The following is a 7,500-nucleotide window of genomic DNA, read 5'->3' as shown; positions in this document are numbered from 1 at the left end:
ACATTTGGCTTGTTAACAAAAAACTCTGATGACTTAACGGCAGAAAAGCTGTATAAGGATCTCAAGTCAACTATGAATTTAGGGGAGGTTAAATTATCTTCTTCAAGAGTAAAGTGAGACCAGAATCATAAATCCATATGTGATGACAGTGGGACAACAGAAAGAAACTAGGAACTCTAGAAGTGAGAATAGGAAAAAAGAGTTAGAAGCCCATCCAAGGATACTAGAATTGTATGTTACAATTGTGATACTTGGGGTCATAAAGCACAGGACAGTTATTATGGAACTATTTGTAGATATTGCAAATATGATGGTCATAATAAATTCAGTTGCAGAAACCCACCTCTCTGTATGTATCATCAAAGGATAGGACATAGAACACATGAATGTAGAAATTTTCGTATGCACCCCGAAACAAAAGGAAAAACCCCAGACACGGAATAAACCGATATTACAGATCTCCCCATATATATACAAATAGACCTGAGGCAACACTATATTTAATTTTATCCGGATGGTGGCTGTAAAAGTGTACATATCTCCCCGTATGTGTGGGTTTTCTGTACACTGTAAAAGAAAGATGGTCCTGATTCCGCATTACTAGGATGTCTAAAAATGGCAGTCTATTATCCACCTCCCATTCAACTTTAAATCTTATATTAGTGGTTAAATTGTTGAGCTTTTCAAAGAAACATCGAAAAAAATCCCACTCATCATCCCAGATCGTAAAGATGTCGTCCACGTACCTGTACCAAAACATATCTGGTGGCTTAATGTCCTGTAGAAGTACTGTAGGGAGGAGTGGGGGATTTTTGTTTCTATACAATGGGATAGTGGAGATCAAATTGCTTTGGATGTTAATGACTGGAGCTTTGTCTCTAATATGAAAGGCTTCGAGCAATTGTAGCCTCCTAGGGTCATCACTCGTTCCAGTAATTTTGGTGGAATTAATCAATTCATCCCTTCTGAGTACAGCGTTGTGGAAATTCTTATGATGTTCTTTGATTGCTCCCTCTTGTAGATGTAATGATAAGCGACGGCTGACTTTGCATATAGTAAAACCGATGTAGGCATTGTTAAGAGGCTTACAATCGAAAATCCATGTGAACAAGTTTCCTTTACCGTGTCTATACAGGCTTACAATCCTATGAAGAGCAAGTATATTGGTACACTACATTGGTTCTAGATGTGAAGTCTGATCGCCTAGAAGAGTTGTTCGTCATGATCAGAGAGGAAGTTCTAGGATCCTGTAGTAAATGAGAACTCCTCCCTCCCACCACCCCCTCTCTTCCTTGTCTCCCCTCCTCCCCTTCCACCTCCACCCCCTTCCTCCTCCTCCTCCTCTCCCCCCACAGTGACCAAACCCACCTAACCCTCACCCCCCAACCCCCTTACCCCATGACCTCTGAAATCCCATTGTCAGACCACCTGACCATAGGCTTATATATATCTGTCGTCCCCAACTTGTCATTTTTCTATCCATCCCTTTAAATATAAGTCTTCTTGTAACATTGTCATTGTATTTACTTGCATTTATATTGTATCCTTCATATTTTACTAGTATTGTTCTTGCACACAATTGTCACCATTACTGTATTTATGTAACTTTTGTAATTTTGTCACTATTACTGTAATTATGTAACTTTTGTTATTTCAGTTTACTCTTGAAAATATCTTTATTAAGACGAAACGTTGACCTCAAACAATGGAAAGAAATGAAAGAATATAGTGATTTAGTTTCAATTCACCCAGTTAATGGCAAATCTCTTATCAGAAAAATCGAGAATACAAGGAAAAAACTGAATAACTGCAACAATGCTGTCGTTTTAACTCCGTGTGTATTACTGAGAACCTGCTCCCCTCTTTTACAATAATATATGTATATATACATACATATAAATATATATATACATATATATATATATATATATATATATATATATATAAAGTGTAATGAATAAATAGATAAACAAATAGATACATGCATGGATAAGACAAATAGATAAATAAATATATAAACAGTTAAATTGAATAAATAATAAACAAATGAGATTTAGAAGTAATATTGATAAACAAATAAAATAGATACAATAAATAAAAACCATAATGAATGAAACATAATGAAAATTTAAAAAAATAAAAAATGAAGAATAGAATAGGTAGATAAACAAGTCACTCCATAAGATAGATAAATGAATAAAGAGAAAGATAACGAAATTAAACAATTTCTAAGCCAAAGTAACAACCATTACTCCAACCGCATCTCGTCCTCCTTATGTTAATTATACAATAAAGTAGACACGGGCTGGCCTTTCAATGAACCTGATTTGTGTGTGCGCGCGTGCGTGGGTGCGCATGTGTGTGTGTGTGTTTGTGTGTGTGTGTGTGTGTGTGTGTGTGTGTGTGTGTGTGTGTGTGTGTGTGTGTGTGTGTGTGTGTGTGTGTGTGTGTGTGTTGTATGTGTGTGCGTGTGTGTGCGTGTGTGTGTGTGTTTGTGTGTATTATATATATATATATATGTGTGTGTGTGTGTGTGTGTGTGTGTGTGTGTGTGTGTGTGTGTGTGTGTGTGTGTGTGTGTGTGTGTGTGTGTGTGTGTGTGTGTGTGTGTGTGTGTGTGTGTGTGTGCGCGTGTATGTTTAAGTATATGTGTGTGTATTTCTCAAAAGTTAACGTCTTTACCCCGAGGGACAACCTTAGGTTGAACGAAATAATCTGTAACGAACGAAAAAAATTGAACTATTTTATTCCAGGGACTCCCCTGTGTTCAACCGCATTGCCTGAAAAAGAATCTACATTGCTGAAAGGCAATCGTCAGGTAAGAAATTAAAAATCCGATTAGTTCTGTCTTTTTGTTCCAATGGAAGTGTGCGGGAAACGCATTCATTCAAGAGACTTAATCCAACTCCCTCAGCCTTTGCAAAACTACTCTGACGCCGAGGTGCACATATGAATAGCACCGCGAGAGAATGCTCCAAGCGTCACAAAGAAAAAGGCAGAAGTTGCTATTATATCTCATACATTTACATAGAAGCCCCTCCCTCAACCCAAACTCACTTACAGGGGTGTTCTACGTAGATATATCAGTTTTGATATTAGTTAACTTTAGGAATAAATTCTGGGGTTAGAAAAGAGAATAAACGTACTTGGAGCGTTCTCCCACGCCACTTCACATATAACCCTTTAACTCTCGCTAACCCAGATTGACAGCTTTATTCAGCTAAGTGGAAGACCTCTCTGGATGTGGGCTAAGAGACTAAAGAATCCTATTTCGAGGAAAAAGAACGAAAAACCCGTCCGGGGTCTAAGACTCCGTGGCGAAGTCCGCCGGCTGCGCCGAAGAATGCCGACCAAGCCAAGAAGACTAATGAGACTTCATAGAGCCACGTCTCGAGGCCCAAACAGGTCCTTGAGGGTGGAGACCGAGGAGGGCTTGTTGCAAAGGGGGAAGTCCTGATGGGGTAATAGACAGATAAAGTGTCACCGTCTTCGGTGGAGTGATAGGGATGACGGCACGACGAGGACGAGGAGGAGGAGTTACCGGGAAGACGGCAGGAGGAAGACGAGGAGGAGGAGGAGGAGGAGGAGTGATCGGGAAGAAGGCAGGAGGAGGACGAGGAGGAAGAAGAGGAAGAGGAGATGGGGTGATCAGGAAGACGGAAAGAGGAGAAAGAGGAAGAGGAGGAGGAGGAGGAGGAGGGGGAGGAAGAGGAGGAAGAGCAGGATGAAGAGGAGGAGCAGAGGAGGAGGAGAAGATCACGGGAAAGACGAGGAGGGTAACGACGACGTAGAGGGAGAGGGGAACAACGAGAAGGGGGATGAAAAGCAGGAAGAGGAGGAGGGGGAGGAGAAGAAGAAGAAGAAGAGGGACGACGAGGGGGTTGACGACGACGTAGAGGAGAAGAATGAAGAGAAGAAGGAGGAAGAGGAAGGGAAAAGGAGGAGTGCGAGGAGGAGAGGGCGAGGAGGAGTGGGCCAAGGAGGAGGAAAAGGGCAACAGGTTAATTGTGACAAGATGTTGACGCGATTTTTGTCACTTGTTAAACTAGTGTGATATCATTTGTCTTCTTCTATAAATAAGCTGTCTTTATCAGCAAAAACAAATGAATAAATAAATAGATATAAAAACACATAAATAGATAAATAAATGATGAATAAAAACATAAAATCGATGACAGCTAAAAATGAAGAAAATAATCTAAAAAAACGTGTGTGTGTGTGTGTGTGTGTGTGTGTGTGTGTGTGTGTGTGTGTGTGTGTGTGTGTGTGTGTGTGTGTGTGTGTGTGTGTGTGTGTGTGTGTGTGTTCATGCGTGTGTTTGGAGTGGATATAAAACTACTAAGGACTACAAACTCAATGAATGATAAAAGATTCTAAGAATCACAGGGTAAAAGCTGACAACCATAAAGTAGGTTAGTGTTGGCCAGGTTGACAGATTGATTCTCATTAGATGCTTAAGCGAACCACAATAGCTTACTAAGTATCCGAGTAAAGAGGGCAAAGGTGACTGTCTTGAGCGTAGTTAAGAACCTCCTGGTGTAAACTCCTCGCTTAAACTAGAGTTTCTGTTGTAATACATAGGTATGTACATACATACACCTAATAACTAATGTGCATTTCTTTGAGTAATACAAAATATGTAAAGTTTAACAAATTATTAACTACCATGACAAAGCTCATGTTTTTATGTCCTTTTCCTACATTTGTCTATTTTCATTCTACTTAACTTATCTTTCTTTTTAAGTTGTAATTTCAAGAACCGGTAACCTTCGTCAACAAGAAACTCAACATTTCGGACAAAAACAACATTGTCCACGGACGGACCCAGTGAAAGAATTATCAGCTAAACGGACGCGCCCGTTCATGCCACGACGCCATCACGTTGACAGGATTGACAAGGCGCTGGCCATAATGTCTACCAATGGACGGTTCGAACAAGGCACGGGTCACCGAGCGACCGAGTTGGCGAGGTTTACGATCACTCGGTCATGCGAGACGGTGACAGGGAACGGTTACACCTTGAGATTTGCCTACACGATCTTCCAGTACCGCCCCAGTCTCTTCTGAGTATGCCAAATGTGGCAACATTGCAAAATGATTGTTTACATAGACTTGTAGAACCGTAAAATGTGACAGAATCGCAAAAGGGGTTGTTTGCATGAAAAGACTTATTCCAACCTCTTATGTGAATGCAAAATGTCATTGCAAAGTATTTTGTTTACATAGAAAGACTTGTAAGACAATTCCAACCTCTTCTGAGTATGTCAAATGTGTCAACATTGTAAAGGAGTTGTTTACACTCATAGTATCGTTCAAACCTCTCATGTGAAAGCGAAATATGGCAGAATTCCAAAAAGGGTTGTTTACATAGAAAGAATTGTAGTACTGTCCCAACCTCTTATGTGAATGCGAAATGTGGCAACATTGCAAAAGGGTTTGTTTACATGAAAAGACTCGTAGTACCATTCCAACCTTTTATGTGAATGAGAAATGTTTACTGCAAACGGTTTTGTTAACATATAAAGATTTATAGTACCATCCCATACTCTTATGTGAATGCCAAATGTCTATTGCATAGTGGCTTGTCTATAGGAAAGGAACTGACATACCGCTCAGACATTTCTTAGATGCGGCAGAACTGTAAAGTGATTTGTTTACATGAAAGGTCGTGTACCGCTCCAAGCTCAATGAATGCGAGATTTGGCACAGTCGGAAAGCTGTGGTAGATTTAGCAGCTATGTGAATGTAGCGAGGTTTTACGAGTGCGAGATGTGGCAAAGTTGCTTGGTTATGGAGGATTTGGGAAGATTTGTTGACATGAAAGAACATGTAGTACCGCTTCAGCCTATTCTGAAAATACGAGACTTGGCATCGTCGCAAAGAGTTACACTTGGCACCTATGGGATTATAGCGAGGTTCCGCGAGTGGGAGATATGGCACAGTAGCAAAGTTAAGAAGGATTTTAGACGATATTTTGTTTACATAAACGGGTTTGTAATTCGGATCCAGCGCTTTCTACCGGTGCGAAATGGGCTTGGTTCTTAAAACATCAACCACACAGGCCATTCTTGCATATCAAAGAACCTCCTTCAATACTATGAGGTGCTGTCTTGCTATCAACCAATGTGGCACCATCTCAAGTAGAAACGGTTTTTGTCATCCTAAGAAATTTATTCTCATTTCTTCTCAAAAAGAAAAAAAAAAAGGCGGCCAGTCATAATAGTGCCGGCTTCCTTTGCAAAACCGCTTGGATGGCCGTTTGGTCAACCTCCAGGATGGATAAGTGGGACCTCTCCTCTCTGGCTCCCAAAATTTAAAACAACACCAGTCACAGGATCAAGAGTGGGAGCATGACTGGCAAGCTGGTAGTGGATATTGACAATACATCGCAGTAGAAAAAATAAAACAAAAATAAACAAAAAAGTGTTCGAACACGTAGGTATCGATATACTTGAATACTGCCTTCCCAAAAATTCATAAATCCAGATTATGTCAATTGAAATGCTTATATAAGAATTTCTGACCAATGTGCAAGTTCTACAGCAATTCATTTCTGAGTTGCATTCGACAAAAATCCATTCTGACAACCGACCGACGATCATGCAAACATAAGAGAAAACGCTTTTTTGCAGTAAAAACATTTCATTTCCTTTGCTCATCCCTTCAACTGCCGCAATCGGCCCTTTGATTTAGTCTTGTTCCTGTAAGATATGTAATTTTAATTAACGAAGGAAAAAATATTTAGTTTAAGTACCCAGTTAGCACGACCTCATGCTTTCATTCCTTCAAAAATGTGGCAAACTTCGTACATTATATTCAGGCGAAGAGAGAATTCAGATCAAAGTAGTTTCCAATATCCAACAAATACCCCAAATAAAACAAAATATCCTAAAAAACGACAAAGATGAAAAAGGTAAAATGAAAATATACTCAAGTGCTAATATACTATAAAACACTGAAGATGGCTAGATTTCTAATTTCGTGGTGACTAGCGTCACTGCAATCCATTATAACCACCCGGTGCTGTCGACGGAGGATGCTTGTTTACGCGTGTACCCGTGGGAGATGCACATGTTCTTGCGTTTCGCAAATGCACGTTTTACATCCTATTTCCTTGTCTCCAGGCGTCTCTAGGGAGAGGTGGGAAGTGGATACGTGCATGCGACATGTGAGTTTACTTGATTCAAGTTGTGTGTACTAACGTTACTTCATTGATTTCTTCAAAGTATTCAACCTGGACATTATTTCGTGTATTTGTTCATCTCTTCTTCAATTCAGGCTATATACAGGGTGTCCCAGAAAAAAGTATGCACTCTATAACATCGCCAATAACTAAATGTAATATTGGACATACGCAGGGATTAGGGGCAAAAGACAAAAAAAAAATCTTTAATTTCATGACATATTCTTCAACTTAAAGCATTACTATTGTATCTATGCGAATAAAGCACTGCATTTACTTTCAAAGTGTGCGTACATTTTATTGGGACACCCAGTATA

This window comes from Oratosquilla oratoria, chromosome 29, assembly GCF_046742065.1.
Source record: "Oratosquilla oratoria isolate Oo_2021 chromosome 29, ASM4674206v1, whole genome shotgun sequence".
Lineage (NCBI taxonomy): Eukaryota > Metazoa > Arthropoda > Malacostraca > Stomatopoda > Squillidae > Oratosquilla > Oratosquilla oratoria.
This window is presented reverse-complemented; position numbering follows the sequence as displayed.